This window comes from Rhynchophorus ferrugineus, unplaced genomic scaffold (genome assembly GCF_030347505.1).
Source record: "Rhynchophorus ferrugineus isolate W39M unplaced genomic scaffold, kcgeb_rfMv2 rfM3, whole genome shotgun sequence".
NCBI classification, from domain to species: Eukaryota; Metazoa; Arthropoda; class Insecta; order Coleoptera; family Curculionidae; genus Rhynchophorus; species Rhynchophorus ferrugineus.
In genome coordinates, this window is record NW_027472582.1 from 42,253,530 (window position 1) to 42,273,012 (window position 19,483).

The window sequence follows — 19,483 nt, forward strand, 5'->3', positions numbered from 1 at the left end:
ATGCTAATTTCGTTGCCGATTGCCAAATTGCATTATCTCTTATAGTTTCCGAGATATGGACTATCGACATCTGACAATATTGGCTCTGCTTCTAACTTGGGCCAGAATTGTAAAATGGTCTTATGAATTAGCAATTTCGTTCCAATTCACATTCCAAGTAACATTCGGCATGCTAATTACGTTGCCGATTACCAAATTGCATTATCTCTTACAGTTTCCGAGATATGGTCAATCGAAATTTTACACCCTAGGGTCTGTTTCTCACTGGGGTCAAAATTGTAGAATGGTCTTATGAATTAGAGATTTCGCTCCAATTCACATTCCAAGTAATATTCGGCATGCTAATTACGTTGCCGATTTCCATATTGCATTATCTCTTACAGTTTCCGAGATATGGTCAATCGAAATTTTACACCTTAGAGTCTGTTTCTAACTGGGGTCAAAATTGTAAAATGGTCTTATGAATTAGCGATTTCGCTCCAATTCACATTCCAAGTAATATTCGGCATGCTAATTTCGTTGCCGATTGCCAAATTGCATTATCTCTTATAGTTTCCGAGATATGGATTATCGACATCTTACAATATTGGCTCTGCTTCTAACTTGGGCCAGAATTGTAAAATGGTCTTATGAATTAGCGATTTCGCTCCAATTCACATTCCAAGTAATATTCGGCATGATAATTACGTTGAAGATTGTCAAATTGCATTATCTCTTACAGTTTCCGAGATATGGTCAATCGAAAATTTTCCACCTTAGAGTCTGTTTCTAACTGGGGTCAAAATTGTAAAATGATCTTATGAATTAGCGATTTCGCTCCAATTCACATTCCAAGTAATATTCGGCATGCTAATTACGTTGCCGATTGCCAAAATGCATTATCTCTTATAGTTTCCGAGATATGGACTATAGACATCTTACAATATTGGCTCTGTTTCTAACTTGGGCCAGAATTGTCAAATGATCTTATGAGTTAGCGATTTCGCTCCAATTCACATTCCAAGTAACATTCGGCATGCTAATTACGTTGCCGATTTCCATATTGCATTATCTCTTACAGTTTCCGAGATATGGTCAATCGAAATTTTACACCTTAGAGTCTGTTTCTAACTGGGGTCAAAATTGTAAAATGGTCTTATGAATTAGCGATTTCGCTCCAATTCACATTCCAAGTAATATTCGGCATGCTAATTACGTTGCCGATTGCTAAATTGCATTATCTCTTATAGTTTCCGATATATGGGCAATCGAAATTTTACATCTTAGAGTTTGTTTCTAACTGGGGTCAAAATTGTAAAATGGTCTTATGAATTAGCGATTTCGCTCCAATTCACATTCCAAGTAATATTCGGCATGCTAATTTCGTTGCCGATTGCCAAATTGCATTATCTCTTATAGTTTCCGAGATATGGATTATCGACATCTTACAATATTGGCTCTGCTTCTAACTTGGGCCAGAATTGTAAAATGGTCTTATGAATTAGCGATTTCGCTCCAATTCACATTCCAAGTAATATTCGGCATGATAATTACGTTGAAGATTGTCAAATTGCATTATCTCTTACAGTTTCCGAGATATGGTCAATCGAAAATTTTACACCTTAGAGTCTGTTTCTAACTGGGGTCAAAATTGTAAAATGATCTTATGAATTAGCGATTTCGCTCCAATTCACATTCCAAGTAATATTCGGCATGCTAATTACGTTGCCGATTGCCAAAATGCATTATCTCTTATAGTTTCCGAGATATGGACTATAGACATCTTACAATATTGGCTCTGTTTCTAACTTGGGCCAGAATTGTCAAATGATCTTATGAATTAGCGATTTCGCTCCAATTCACATTCCAAGTAATATTCGGCATGCTAATTACGTTGCCGATTTCCAAATTGCATTATCTCTTACAATTTCCGAGATATGGTCAATCGAAAATTTTACACCTTAGAGTCTGTTTCTAACTGGGGTCAAAATTGTAAAATGGTCTTATGAATTAGCGATTTTGCTCCAATTCACATTCCAAGTAATATTCGGCATGCTAATTACGTTGCCGATTGCCAAATTGCATTATCTCTCATAGTTTCCGAGATATGGACTATCGACATCTTACAATATTGGCTCTGCTTCTAACTTGCGCCAGAATTGTAAAATGGTCTTATGAATTAGCGATTTGGTTCCAATTCACATTCCAAGTAATATTCGTGATGCTAATTACGTTGCCGATTGCCAAAATGCATTAACTCTTATAGTTTCCGAGATATGGGCAATCGAAATTTTACACCTTATAGTCTGTTTCTAACTGGGGTAAAAATTGTAAAATGGTCTTATGAATTAGCGATTTCGCTCCAATTCCCATTCCAAGTAATATTCGGCATGCTAATTACGTTGCCGATTGCCAAATTGCATTATCTCTTACAGTTTCCGAGATATGGTCAATCGAAATTTTACACCTTAGAGTCTGTTTCTAACTGGGGCCAAAATTGAAAAATGGTTTTATGAATTAGCGATTTCGCTCCAATTCACATTCCAAGTAATATTCGGCATGCTAATTACGTTGCCGATTGCCAAATTGCATTATCTCTCATAGTTTCCGGGATATGGACTATCGAAATCTTACAATATTGGCTCTGCTTCTAACTTGGGCCAGAATTGTAAAATGGTCTTATGAATTAGCGATTTCGCTCCAATTCACATTCCAAGTAATATTCGGCATGCTAATTACGTTGCCGATTGCCAAATTGCATTATCTCTTACAGTTTCCGAGATATGGTCAATCGAAATTTTACACCTTAGAGTCTGTTTCTAACTGGTGTCAAAATTGTAAAATGGTCTTATGAATTAGCGATTTCGCTCCAATTCACATTCCAAGTAATATTCGGCATGCTAATTACGTTGCCGATTACTAAATTGCATTATCTCTTATAGTCTCCGAGATATGGGCAATCGAAATTTTACACCTTAGAGTCTGTTTCTAACTGGGGTCAAAATTGTAAAATGATCTTATGAATAAGCGATTTCGCTCCAATTCACATTCCAAGTAATATTCGGCATGCTAATTACGTTGCCGATTGCTAAATTGCATTATCTCTTATAGTTTCCGAGATATGGGCAATCGAAATTTTACACCTTATAGTCTGTTTCTAACTGGGGTAAAAATTGTAAAATGGTCTTATGAATTAGCGATTTCGCTCCAATTCCCATTCCAAGTAATATTCGGCATGCTAATTACGTTGCCGATTGCCAAATTGCATTATCTCTTACAGTTTCCGAGATATGGTCAATCGAAATTTTACACCTTAGAGTCTGTTTCTAACTGGGGCCAAAATTGGAAAATGGTTTTATGAATTAGCGATTTCGCTCCAATTCACATTCCAAGTAATATTCGGCATGCTAATTACGTTGCCGATTGCCAAATTGCATTATCTCTCATAGTTTCCGGGATATGGACTATCGACATCTTACAATATTGGCTCTGCTTCTAACTTGGGCCAGAATTGTAAAATGGTCTTATGAATTAGCGATTTCGCTCCAATTCACATTCCAAGTAATATTCGGCATGCTAATTACGTTGCCGATTACTAAATTGCATTATCTCTTATAGTCTCCGAGATATGGGCAATCGAAATTTTACACCTTAGAGTCTGTTTCTAACTGGGGTCAAAATTGTAAAATGATCTTATGAATAAGCGATTTCGCTCCAATTCACATTCCAAGTAATATTCGGCATGCTAATTATGTTGCCGATTGCTAAATTGCATTATCTCTTATAGTTTCCGATATATGGGCAATCGAAATTTTATACCTTAGAGTCTGTTTCTAACTGGGGTCAAAATTGTAAAATGGTCTTATGAATTAGCGATTTCGCTCCAATTCACATTCCAAGTAATATTCGGCATGCTAATTACGTTGCCGATTGCCAAATTGCATTATCTCTTGCAGTTTCCGAGATATGGTCAATCGAAATTTTACACCTTAGAGTCTGTTTCTAACTGGGGTCAAAATTGTAAAATGGTCTTATGAATTAGCGATTTCGCTCCAATTCACATTCCAAGTAATATTCGGCATGCTAATTATGTTGCCGATTGCTAAATTGCATTATCTCTTATAGTTTCCGAGATATGGGCAATCGAAATTTTACACCTTAGAGTCTGTTTCTAACTGGGGTCAAAATTGTAAAATGGTCTTATGAATTAGCGATTTCGCTCCAATTCACATTCCAAGTAATATTCGGCATGCTAATTATGTTGCCGATTGCTAAATTGCATTATCTCTTATAGTTTCCGAGATATGGGCAATCGAAATTTTACACCTTAGAGTCTGTTTCTAACTGGGGTCAAAATTGTAAAATGGTCTTATGAATTAGCGATTTTGTTCCAATTCACATTCCAAGTAATATTCGTCATGCTAATTACGTTGCCGATTGCCAAATTGCATTATCTCTTACAGTTTCCGAGATATGGTCAATCGAAATTTTACACCTTAGAGTCTGTTTCTAACTGGGGTCAAAATTGTAAAATGGTCTTATGAATTAGCGATTTCGCTCCAATTCACATTCCAAGTAATATTCGGCTTGCTAATTTCGTTGCCGATTGCCAAATTGCATTATCTCTTATAGTTTCCGAAATATGGGCAATCGAAATTTTATACCTTAGAGTCTGTTTCTAACTGGGGCCAAAATTGTAAAATGGTCTTATGAATTAGCGATTTCGCTCCAATTCACATTCCAAGTAATATTCGGCATGCTAATTACGTTGCCGATTGCCAAATTGCATTATCTCTCATAGTTTCCGAGATATGGACTATCGACATCTTACAATATTGGCTCTGCTTCTAACTTGCGCCAGAATTGTAAAATGGTCTTATGAATTAGCGATTTGGTTCCAATTCACATTCCAAGTAATATTCGGCATGCTAATTACGTTACCGATTGCCAAATTGCATTATCTCTTACAGTTTCCGAGGTATGGTCAATCGAAATTTTACACCTTAGAGTCTGTTTCTAACTGGGGTCAAAATTGTAAAATGGTCTTATGAATCAGCAATTTCGCTCCAATTCACATTCCAAGTAATATTCGGCATGTTAATTACGTTGCCGATTGCTAAATTGCATTATCTCTTATAGTTTCCGAGATATGGACTATCGAAATTTTACACCTTAGAGTCTGTTTCTAACTGGGGCCAAAATTGTAAAATGGTCTTATGAATTAGCGATTTCGCTCCAATTCACATTCCAAGTAATATTCGGCATGCTAACTTCGTTGCCGATTGCCAAATTGCATTATCTCTTATATTTTCCGATATATGGATTATCGACATCTTACAATATTTTCTCTGCTTCTAACTTGAGTCAGAATTGTAAAATGGTCTTATGAATTAGCGATTTCGCTCCAATTCACATTCCAAGTAATATTCGGCATGCTAATTACGTTGCCGAATGCCAAATTGCATTATCTCTCATAGTTTCCGGGGTATGGACTATCGACATCTTACAATATTGGCTCTGCTTCTAACTTGCGCCAGAATTGTAAAATGGTCTTATGAATTAGCGATTTGGTTCCAATTCACATTCCAAGTAATATTCGGCATGCTAATTACGTTACCGATTGCCAAATTGCATTATCTCTTACAGTTTCCGAGGTATGGTCAATCGAAATTTTACACCTTAGAGTCTGTTTCTAACTGGGGTCAAAATTGTAAAATGGTCTTATGAATTAGCGATTTCGCTCCACTTCACATTCCAAGTAATATTCGGCATGCTAATTACGTTGCCGATTGCCAAATTGCATTATCTCTTATAGTTTCCGGGATATGTATTATCGACATCTTACAATGTTGGCTCTGCTTCTAACTTGGGCCAGAATTGTAAAATGGCCTTATGAATTAGCGATTTCGCTCCAATTCACATTCCAAGTAATATTCGGCATGCTAATTACGTTGCCGATTGCCAAATTCCATTATCTCTTACAGTTTCCGAGATATGGTCAATCGAAATTTTACAAAATTGCCTCTGCTTCTAACTTGGGCCAAAATTTTAAAACGGTCTTATGAATTAGCGATTTCGTTCCTATTCACATTCCAAGTAATATTCGTCATACTAAATACGTTGCCGATTGCCAAATTGCATTATCTCTCATAGTTTCCGGGATATGGACTATCGACATCTTACAATATTGGCTCTGCTTCTAACTTGGGCCAAAATTTTAAAACGGTCTTATGAATTAGCGATTTCGTTCCTATTCACATTCCAAGTAATATTCGTCATGCTAATTACGTTGCCGATTGCCAAATTGCATTATCTCTTATAGTTTCCGGGATATGTATTATCGACATCTTACAGTGTTGGCTCTGCTTCTAACTTGGGCCAGAATTGTAAAATGGCCTTATGAATTAGCGATTTCGCTCCAATTCACATTCCAAGTAATACTCGGCATGCTAATTACGTTGCCGATTGCCAAATTGCATTATCTCTTACAGTTTCCGAGATATGGTCAATCGAAATTTTTCAAAATTGCCTCTGCTTCTAACTTGCGCCAGAATTGTAAAATGGTCTTATGAATTAGCGATTTGGTTCCAATTCACATTCCAAGTAATATTCGTCATGCTAATTACGTTGCCGATTGCCAAAATGCATTATCTCTTATAGTTTCCGAGATATGGACTATCGACATTTTACAAAATTGGCTCTGCTTCTAACTTGGGCCAAAATTTTAAAACGGTCTTATGAATTAGCGATTTCGTTCCTATTCACATTCCAAGTAATATTCGTCATGCTAATTACGTTGCCGATTGCCAAATTGCATTATCTCTTATAGTTTCCGAGATATGGACTATCGACATTTTACAATATTGGCTCTGCTTCTAACTTGGGCCATAATTGTAAAATGGTCTTGCGAATTAGCGATTTCGTTCCAATTCACATTCCAAGTAATATTCGGCATGCTAATTACGTTGCCGATTACCAAATTGCATTATCTCTTACAGTTTCCGAGATATGGTCAATCGAAATTTTACACCCTAGGGTCTGTTTCTCACTGGGGTCAAAATTGTAGAATGGTCTTATGAATTAGAGATTTCGCTCCAATTCACATTCCAAGTAATATTCGGCATGCTAATTACGTTGCCGATTGCCAAATTGCATTATCTCTTACAGTTTCCGAGATATGGTCAATCGAAATTTTACACATTAGACTCTGTTTCTAACAGGGGTCAAAATTGTAAAATGTTCTTATGAATTAGCGATTTCGCTCCAATTCACATTCCGAGTAATATTCGGCATGCTAATTACGTTGCCGATTGCCAAATTGCATTGTCTCTTACAGTTTCCGAGATATGGACTATCGACATCTGACAATATTGGCTCTGCTTCTAACTTGGGCCAAAATTGTAAAACGGTCTTATGAATTAGCGATTTCGCTCCAATTCACATTCCAAGTAATATTTGGCATGCTAATTACGTTGCCGATTGCCAAATTGCGTTATCTCACATAGTTTCCGAGATATGGACTATCGACATCTGACAATATTGGCTCTGCTTCTAACTTGCGCCAGAATTGTAAAATGGTCTTATGAATTAGCGATTTGGTTCCAATTCACAGTCCAAGTAATATTCGGCATGCTAATTACGTTGCCGTTTGAAAAATTGCATTATCTCTTATAGTTTCCGAGATATGGACTATCGACATCTGACAATATTGGCTCTGCTTCTAACTTGGGCCAGAATTGTAAAATGGTCTTATGAATTAGCGATTTCGCTCCAATTCACACTCCAAGTAATATTCGGCATGCTAATTACGTTGCCGATTGCCAAATTGCATTATCTCTTGCAGTTTCCGAGATATGGTCAATCGAAATTTTACACCTTAGAGTCTGTTTCTAACTGGGCTCAAAATTGTAAAATGGTCTTATGAATTAGCGATTTCGCTCCAATTCACATTCCAAGTAATATTCGGCATGCTAATTACGTTGCCGATTACTAAATTGCATTATGTCTTATAGTTTCCGAGATATGGGCAATCGAAATTTTACACCTTAGAGTCTGTTTCTAACTGGGGTCAAAATTGTAAAATGGTCTTATGAATTAGCGATTTCGCTCCAATTCACTTTCCAAGTAATATTCGGCATGCTAATTATGTTGCCGATTGCTAAATTGCATTATCTCTTATAGTTTCCGAGATATGGGCAATCGAAATTTTACACCTTAGAGTCTGTTTCTAACTGGGGTCAAAATTGTAAAATGGTCTTATGAATTAGCGATTTCGCTCCAATTCACATTCCAAGTAATATTCGGCATGCTAATTACGTTGCCGATTGCCAAATTGCATTATCTCTTACAGTTTCCGAGATATGGTCAATCGAAATTTTACACCTTAGAGTCTGTTTCTAACTGGGGTCAAAATTGTAAAATGGTCTTATGAATTAGCGATTTCGCTCCAATTCACATTCCAAGTAATATTCGGCTTGCTAATTTCGTTGCCGAATGCCAAATTGCATTATCTCTTATAGTTTCCGAAATATGGGCAATCGAAATTTTACACCTTAGAGTCTGTTTCTAACTGGGGCCAAAATTGTAAAATGGTCTTATGAATTAGCGATTTCGCTCCAATTCACATTCCAAGTAATATTCGGCATGCTAATTACGTTGCCGATTGCCAAATTGCATTATCTCTCATAGTTTCCGAGATATGGACTATCGACATCTTACAATATTGGCTCTGCTTCTAACTTGCGCCAGAATTGTAAAATGGACTTATGAATTAGCGATTTGGTTCCAATTCACATTCCAAGTAATATTCGGCATGCTAATTACGTTACCGATTGCCAAATTGCATTATCTCTTACAGTTTCCAAGGTATGGTCAATCGAAATTTTACACCTTAGAGTCTGTTTCTAACTGGGGTCAAAATTGTAAAATGGTCTTATGAATCAGCAATTTCGCTCCAATTCACATTCCAAGTAATATTCGGCATGTTAATTACGTTGCCGATTGCTAAATTGCATTATCTCTTATAGTTTCCGAGATATGGACAATCGAAATTTTACACCTTAGAGTCTGTTTCTAACTGGGGTCAAAATTGTAAAATGGTCTTATGAATTAGCGATTTCGCTCCAATTCACATTCCAAGTAATATTCGGCATGCTAACTTCGTTGCCGATTGCCAAATTGCATTATCTCTTATATTTTCCGATATATGGATTATCGACATCTTACAATATTTTCTCTGCTTCTAACTTGGGTCAGAATTGTAAAATGGTCTTATGAATTAGCGATTTCGCTCCAATTCACATTCCAAGTAATATTCGGCATGCTAATTACGTTGCCGATTGCCATATTGCATTATCTCTCATAGTTTCCGAGATATGGGCAATCGAAATTTTACACCTTAGAGTCTGTTTCTAACTGGGGTCAAAATTGTAAAATGGTCTTATGAATTAGCGATTTCGCTCCACTTCACATTCCAAGTAATATTCGGCATGCTAATTACGTTGCCGATTGCCAAATTGCATTATCTCTTATAGTTTCCGGGATATGTATTATCGACATCTTACAATGTTGGCTCTGCTTCTAACTTGGGCCAGAATTGTAAAATGGCCTTATGAATTAGCGATTTCGCTCCAATTCACATTCCAAGTAATATTCGGCATGCTAGTTACGTTGCCGATTGCCAAATTGCATTATCTCTTACAGTTTCCGAGATATGGTCAATCGAAATTTTACAAAATTGCCTCTGCTTCTAACTTGGGCCAAAATTTTAAAACGGTCTTATGAATTAGCGATTTCGTTCCTATTCACATTCCAAGTAATATTCGTCATACTAATTACGTTGCCGATTGCCAAATTGCATTTTCTCTCATAGTTTCCGGGATATGGACTATCGACATCTTACAATATTGGCTCTGCTTCTAACTTGGGCCAAAATTTTAAAACGGTCTTATGAATTAGCGATTTCGTTCCTATTCACATTCCAAGTAATATTCGTCATGCTAATTACGTTGCCGATTGCCAAATTGCATTATCTCTTATAGTTTCCGGGATATGTATTATCGACATCTTACAGTGTTGGCTCTGCTTCTAACTTGGGCCAGAATTGTAAAATGGCCTTATGAATTAGCGATTTCGCTCCAATTCACATTCCAAGTAATACTCGGCATGCTAATTACGTTGCCGATTGCCAAATTGCATTATCTCTTACAGTTTTCGAGATATGGTCAATCGAAATTTTTCAAAATTGCCTCTGCTTCTAACTTGCGCCAGAATTGTAAAATGGTCTTATGAATTAGCGATTTGGTTCCAATTCACATTCCAAGTAATATTCGTCATGCTAATTACGTTGCCGATTGCCAAAATGCATTATCTCTTATAGTTTCCGAGATATGGACTATCGACATTTTACAAAATTGGCTCTGCTTCTAACTTGGGCCAAAATTTTAAAACGGTCTTATGAATTAGCGATTTCGTTCCTATTCACATTCCAAGTAATATTCGTCATGCTAATTACGTTGCCGATTGCCAAATTGCATTATCTCTTATAGTTTCCGAGATATGGACTATCGACATTTTACAATATTGGCTCTGCTTCTAACTTGGGCCATAATTGTAAAATGGTCTTGCGAATTAGCGATTTCGTTCCAATTCACATTCCAAGTAATATTCGGCATGCTAATTACGTTGCCGATTACCAAATTGCATTATCTCTTACAGTTTCCGAGATATGGTCAATCGAAATTTTACACCCTAGGGTCTGTTTCTCACTGGGGTCAAAATTGTAGAATGGGCTTATGAATTAGAGATTTCGCTCCAATTCACATTCCAAGTAATAATTGGCATGCTAATTACGTTGCCGATTGCCAAATTGCATTGTCTCTTACAGTTTCCGAGATATGGTCAATCGAAATTTTACACATTAGACTCTGTTTCTAACAGGGGTCAAAATTGTAAAATGTTCTTATGAATTAGCGATTTCGCTCCAATTCACATTCCGAGTAATATTCGGCATGCTAATTACGTTGCCGATTGCCAAATTGCATTGTCTCTTACAGTTTCCGAGATATGGACTATCGACATCTGACAATATTGGCTCTGCTTCTAACTTGGGCCAGAATTGTAAAATGGTCTTATGAATTAGCGATTTCGCTCCAATTCACATTCCAAGTAATATTTGGCATGCTAATTACGTTGCCGATTGCCAAATTGCGTTATCTCACATAGTTTCCGAGATATGGACTATCGACATCTGACAATATTGGCTCTGCTTCTAACTTGGGCCAGAATTGTAAAATGGTCTTATGAATTAGCAATTTCGTTCCAATTCACATTCCAAGTAACATTCGGCATGCTAATTACGTTGCCGATTTCCATATTGCATTATCTCTTACAGTTTCCGAGATATGGTCAATCGAAATTTTACACCTTAGAGTCCGTTTCTAACTGGGGTCAAAATTGTAAAAAATGGTCTTATGAATTAGCGATTTCGCTCCAATTCACTTTCCAAGTAATATTCGGCATGCTAATTTCGTTGCCGATTGCCAAATTGCTTTATCTCTTATAGTTTCCGAGATATGGATTATCGACATCTTACAATATTGGCTCTGCTTCTAACTTGCGCCAGAATTGTAAAATGGTCTTATGAATTAGCCATTTGGGTCCAATTCACATTCCAAGTAATATTCGTCATGCTAATTACGTTGCCGATTGCCAAATTGCATTATCTCTTATAGTTTCCGGGATATGGATTATCGACATCTTACAATATTGGCTCTGCTTCTAACTTGGGCCAGAATTGTAAAATGGTCTTATGAATTAGCGATTTGGTTCCAATTCACATTCCAAGTAATATTTGGCATGCTAATTACGTTGCCGATTGCCAAATTGCATTATCTCTTATAGTTCCCGAGATATGGACTATCGACATCTGACAATATTGGCTCTGCTTCTAACTTGGGCCAGAATTGTAAAATGGTCTTATGAATTAGCGATTTGGTTCCAATTCACATTCCAAGTAATATTCGGCATGCTTATTACGTTGCCGATTGCTAAATTGCATTATCTCTTATAGTTTCCGAGATATGGACAATCGAAATCTTACACCTTAGAGTCTGTTTCTAACTGGGGTCAAAATTGTAAAATGGTCTTATGAATTAGCGATTTCGCTCCACTTCACATTCCAAGTAATATTCGGCATGCTAATTACGTTGCCGATTGCCAAATTGCATTATCTCTTATAGTTTCCGGGATATGTATTATCGACATCTTACAATGTTGGCTCTGCTTCTAACTTGGGCCAGAATTTTAAAATGGCCTTATGAATTAGCGATTTCGCTCCAATTCACATTCCAAGTAATATTCGGCATGCTAATTATGTTGCCGATTGCCAAATTGCATTATCTCTTACAGTGTCCGAGATATGGTCAATCGAAATTTTACAAAATTGCCTCTGCTTCTAACTTGGGCCAAAATTTTAAAACGGTCTTATGAATTAGCGATTTCGTTCCTATTCACATTCCAAGTAATATTCGTCATACTAATTACGTTGCCGATTGCCAAATTGCATTATCTCTCATAGTTTCCGGGATATGGACTATCGACATCTTACAATATTGGCTCTGCTTCTAACTTGGGTCAAAATTTTAAAACGGTCTTATGAATTAGCGATTTCGTTCCTATTCACATTCCAAGTAATATTCGTCATGCTAATTACGTTGCCGATTGCCAAATTGCATTATCTCTTATAGTTTCCGGGATATGTATTATCGACATCTTACAATGTTGGCTCTGCTTCTAACTTGGGCCAGAATTGTAAAATGGCCTTATGAATTAGCGATTTCGCTCCAATTCACATTCCAAGTAATATTCGGCATGCTAATTACGTTGCCGATTGCCAAATTGCATTATCTCTTACAGTTTCCGAGATATGGTCAATCGAAATTTTACAAAATTGCCTCTGCTTCTAACTTGCGCCAGAATTGTAAAATGGTCTTATGAATTAGCGATTTGGTTCCAATTCACATTCCAAGTAATATTCGTCATGCTAATTACGTTGCCGATTGCCAAAATGCATTATCTCTTATAGTTTCCGAGATATGGACTATCGACATTTTACAAAATTGGCTCTGCTTCTAACTTGGGCCAAAATTTTAAAACGGTCTTATGAATTAGCGATTTCGTTCCTATTCACATTCCAAGTAATATTCGTCATGCTAATTACGTTGCCGATTGCCAAATTGCATTATCTCTTATAGTTTCCGAGATATGGACTATCGACATTTTACAATATTGGCTCTGCTTCTAACTTGGGCCATAATTGTAAAATGGTCTTGCGAATTAGCGATTTCGTTCCAATTCACATTCCAAGTAATATTCGGCATGCTAATTACGTTGCCGATTACCAAATTGCATTATCTCTTACAGTTTCCGAGATATGGTCAATCGAAATTTTACACCCTAGGGTCTGTTTCTCACTGGGGCCAAAATTGTAGAATGGTCTTATGAATTAGCGATTTCGTTCCAATTCACATTCCAAGTAATATTCGTCATGCTAATTACGTTGCCGATTGCCAAATTGCATTGTCTCTTACAGTTTCCGAGATATGGTCAATCGAAATTTTACACATTAGACTCTGTTTCTAACAGGGGTCAAAATTGTAAAATGTTCTTATGAATTAGCGATTTCGCTCCAATTCACATTCCGAGTAATATTCGGCATGCTAATTACGTTGCCGATTGCCAAATTGCATTGTCTCTTACAGTTTCCGAGATATGGACTATCGACATCTGACAATATTGGCTCTGCTTCTAACTTGCGCCAGAATTGTAAAATGGTCTTATGAATTAGCGATTTGGTTCCAATTCACATTCCCAGTAATATTCGGCATGCTAATTACGTTGCCGATTGCCAAATTGCATTATCTCTTATAGTTTCCGAGATATGGTCAATCGAAAATTTTACACCTTAGAGTCTGTTTCTAACTGGGGTCAAAATTGTAAAATGATCTTATGAATTAGCGATTTCGCTCCAATTCACATTCCAAGTAATATTCGGCATGCTAATGACGTTGCCGATTGCCAAAATGCATTATCTCTTATAGTTTCCGAGATATGGACTATAGACATCTTACAATATTGGCTCTGTTTCTAACTTGGGCCAGAATTGTCAAATGATCTTATGAATTAGCGATTTCGCTCCAATTCACATTCCAAGTAATATTCGGCATGCTAATTACGTTGCCGATTTCCAAATTGCATTATCTCTTACAATTTCCGAGATATGGTCAATCGAAAATTTTACACCTTAGAGTCTGTTTCTAACTGGGGTCAAAATTGTAAAATGGTCTTATGAATTAGCGATTTTGCTCCAATTCACATTCCAAGTAATATTCGGCATGCTAATTACGTTGCCGATTGCCAAAATGCATTATCTCTTATAGTTTCCGAGATATGGACTATAGACATCTTACAATATTGGCTCTGTTTCTAACTTGGGCCAGAATTGTCAAATGATCTTATGAATTAGCGATTTCGCTCCAATTCACATTCCAAGTAATATTCGGCATGCTAATTACGTTGCCGATTTCCAAATTGCATTATCTCTTACAATTTCCGAGATATGGTCAATCGAAAATTTTACACCTTAGAGTCTGTTTCTAACTGGGGTCAAAATTGTAAAATGATCTTATGAATTAGCGATTTCGCTCCAATTCACATTCCAAGTAATATTCGGCATGCTAATGACGTTACCGATTGCCAAATTGCATTATCTCTTATAGTTTCCGAGATATGGGCAATCGAAATTTTACACCTTATAGTCTGTTTCTAACTGGGGTAAAAATTGTAAAATGGTCTTATGAATTAGCGATTTCGCTCCAATTCCCATTCCAAGTAATATTCGGCATGCTAATTACGTTGCCGATTGCCAAATTGCATTATCTCTCATAGTTTCCGGGATATGGACTATCGACATCTTACAATATTGGCTCTGCTTCTAACTTGGGCCAGAATTGTAAAATGGTCTTATGAATTAGCGATTTCGCTCCAATTCCCATTCCAAGTAATATTCGGCATGCTAATTACGTTGCCGATTGCCAAATTGCATTATCTCTTACAGTTTCCGAGATATGGTCAATCGAAATTTTACACCTTAGAGTCTGTTTCTAACTGGGGTCAAAATTGTAAAATGATCTTATGAATTAGCGATTTCGCTCCAATTCACATTCCAAGTAATATTCGGCATGCTAATTACGTTGCCGATTGCTAAATTGCATTATCTCTTATAGTTTCCGATATATGGGCAATCGAAATTTTATACCTTAGAGTCTGTTTCTAACTGGGGTCAAAATTGTAAAATGGTCTTATGAATTAGCGATTTCGCTCCAATTCACATTCCAAGTAATATTCGGCATGCTAATTACGTTGCCGATTGCCAAATTGCATTATCTCTTGCAGTTTCCGAGATATGGTCAATCGAAATTTTACACCTTAGAGTCTGTTTCTAACTGGGGTCAAAATTGTAAAATGGTCTTATGAATTAGCGATTTCGCTCCAATTAACATTCCAAGTAATATTCGGCATGCTAATTACGTTGCCGATTACTAAATTGCATTATCTCTTATAGTTTCCGAGATATGGGCAATCGAAATTTTACACCTTAGAGTCTGTTTCTAACTGGGGTCAAAATTGTAAAATGGTCTTATGAATTAGCGATTTCGCTCCAATTCACATTCCAAGTAATATTCGGCATGCTAATTATGTTGCCGATTGCTAAATTGCATTATCTCTTATAGTTTACGAGATATGGGCAATCGAAATTTTACACCTTAGAGTCTGTTTCTAACTGGGGTCAAAATTGTAAAATGGTTTTATGAATTAGCGATTTCGCTCCAATTCACATTCCAAGTAATATTCGGCATGCTAATTACGTTGCCGATTGCCAAATTGCATTATCTCTTGCAGTTTCCGAGATATGGTCAATCGAAATTTTACACCTTAGAGTCTGTTTCTAACTGGGGTCAAAATTGTAAAATGGTCTTATGAATTAGCGATTTCGCTCCAATTAACATTCCAAGTAATATTCGGCATGCTAATTACGTTGCCGATTACTAAATTGCATTATCTCTTATAGTTTCCGAGATATGGGCAATCGAAATTTTACACCTTAGAGTCTGTTTCTAACTGGGGTCAAAATTGTAAAATGGTCTTATGAATTAGCGATTTCGCTCCAATTCACATTCCAAGTAATATTCGGCATGCTAATTATGTTGCCGATTGCTAAATTGCATTATCTCTTATAGTTTCCGAGATATGGGCAATCGAAATTTTACACCTTAGAGTCTGTTTCTAACTGGGGTCAAAATTGTAAAATGGTCTTATGAATTAGCGATTTCGCTCCAATTCACATTCCAAGTAATATTCGTCATGCTAATTACGTTGCCGATTGCCAAATTGCATTATCTCTTATAGTTTCCGAGATATGGACTATCGACATTTTACAATATTGGCTCTGCTTCTAACTTGGGCCATAATTGTAAAATGGTCTTGCGAATTAGCGATTTCGTTCCAATTCACATTCCAAGTAATATTCGGCATGCTAATTACGTTGCCGATTACCAAATTGCATTATCTCTTACAGTTTCCGAGATATGGTCAATCGAAATTTTACACCCTAGGGTCTGTTTCTCACTGGGGCCAAAATTGTAGAATGGTCTTATGAATTAGAGATTTCGCTCCAATTCACATTCCAAGTAATATTCGGCATGCTAATTACGTTGCCGATTGCCAAATTGCATTATCTCTTACAGTTTCCGAGATATGGTCAATCGAAATTTTACACATTAGACTCTGTTTCTAACAGGGGTCAAAATTGTAAAATGTTCTTATGAATTAGCGATTTCGCTCCAATTCACATTCCGAGTAATATTCGGCATGCTAATTACGTTGCCGATTGCCAAATTGCATTGTCTCTTACAGTTTCCGAGATATGGACTATCGACATCTGACAATATTGGCTCTGCTTCTAACTTGCGCCAGAATTGTAAAATGGTCTTATGAATTAGCGATTTGGTTCCAATTCACATTCCCAGTAATATTCGGCATGCTAATTACGTTGCCGATTGCCAAATTGCATTATCTCTTATAGTTTCAGAGATATGGACTATCGACATCTGACAATATTGGCTCTGCTTCTAACTTGGGCCAGAATTGTAAAATGGTCTTATGAATTAGCGATTTCGCTCCAATTCACATTCCAAGTAATATTCGGCATGCTAATTTCGTTGCCGATTGCCAAATTGCATTATCTCTTATAGTTTCCGAGATATGGATTATCGACATCTTACAATATTGGCTCTGCTTCTAACTTGGGCCAGAATTGTAAAATGGTCTTATGAATTAGCGATTTCGCTCCAATTCACATTCCAAGTAATATTCGGCATGATAATTACGTTGAAGATTGTCAAATTGCATTATCTCTTACAGTTTCCGAGATATGGTCAATCGAAAATTTTACACCTTAGAGTCTGTTTCTAACTGGGGTCAAAATTGTAAAATGATCTTATGAATTAGCGATTTCGCTCCAATTCACATTCCAAGTAATATTCGGCATGCTAATGACGTTGCCGATTGCCAAAATGCATTATCTCTTATAGTTTCCGAGATATGGACTATAGACATCTTACAATATTGGCTCTGTTTCTAACTTGGGCCAGAATTGTCAAATGATCTTATGAATTAGCGATTTCGCTCCAATTCACATTCCAAGTAATATTCGGCATGCTAATTACGTTGCCGATTTCCAAATTGCATTATCTCTTACAATTTCCGAGATATGGTCAATCGAAAATTTTACACCTTAGAGTCTGTTTCTAACTGGGGTCAAAATTGTAAAATGGTCTTATGAATTAGCGATTTTGCTCCAATTCACATTCCAAGTAATATTCGGCATGCTAATTACGTTGCCGATTGCCAAAATGCATTATCTCTTATAGTTTCCGAGATATGGACTATAGACATCTTACAATATTGGCTCTGTTTCTAACTTGGGCCAGAATTGTCAAATGATCTTATGAATTAGCGATTTCGCTCCAATTCACATTCCAAGTAATATTCGGCATGCTAATTACGTTGCCGATTTCCAAATTGCATTATCTCTTACAATTTCCGAGATATGGTCAATCGAAAATTTTACACCTTAGAGTCTGTTTCTAACTGGGGTCAAAATTGTAAAATGATCTTATGAATTAGCGATTTCGCTCCAATTCACATTCCAAGTAATATTCGGCATGCTAATGACGTTACCGATTGCCAAATTGCATTATCTCTTATAGTTTCCGAGATATGGGCAATCGAAATTTTACACCTTATAGTCTGTTTCTAACTGGGGTAAAAATTGTAAAATGGTCTTATGAATTAGCGATTTCGCTCCAATTCCCATTCCAAGTAATATTCGGCATGCTAATTACGTTGCCGATTGCCAAATTGCATTATCTCTCATAGTTTCCGGGATATGTACTATCGACATCTTACAATATTGGCTCTGCTTCTAACTTGGGCCAGAATTGTAAAATGGTCTTATGAATTAGCGATTTCGCTCCAATTCCCATTCCAAGTAATATTCGGCATGCTAATTACGTTGCCGATTGCCAAATTGCATTATCTCTTACAGTTTCCGAGATATGGTCAATCGAAATTTTACACCTTAGAGTCTGTTTCTAACTGGGGTCAAAATTGTAAAATGATCTTATGAATTAGCGATTTCGCTCCAATTCACATTCCAAGTAATATTCGGCATGCTAATTACGTTGCCGATTGCTAAATTGCATTATCTCTTATAGTTTCCGATATATGGGCAATCGAAATTTTATACCTTAGAGTCTGTTTCTAACTGGGGTCAAAATTGTAAAATGGTCTTATGAATTAGCGATTTCGCTCCAATTCACATTCCAAGTAATATTCGGCATGCTAATTACGTTGCCGATTGCCAAATTGCATTATCTCTTGCAGTTTCCGAGATATGGTCAATCGAAATTTTACACCTTAGAGTCTGTTTCTAACTGGGGTCAAAATTGTAAAATGGTCTTATGAATTAGCGATTTCGCTCCAATTAACATTCCAAGTAATATTCGGCATGCTAATTACGTTGCCGATTACTAAATTGCATTATCTCTTATAGTTTCCGAGATATGGGCAATCGAAATTTTACACCTTAGAGTCTGTTTCTAACTGGGGTCAAAATTGTAAAATGGTCTTATGAATTAGCGATTTCGCTCCAATTCACATTCCAAGTAATATTCGGCATGCTAATTATGTTGCCGATTGCTAAATTGCATTATCTCTTATAGTTTCCGAGATATGGGCAATCGAAATTTTACACCTTAGAGTCTGTTTCTAACTGGGGTCAAAATTGTAAAATGGTCTTATGAATTAGCGATTTCGCTCCAATTCACATTCCAAGTAATATTCGGCATGCTAATTACGTTGCCGATTGCCAAATTGCATTATC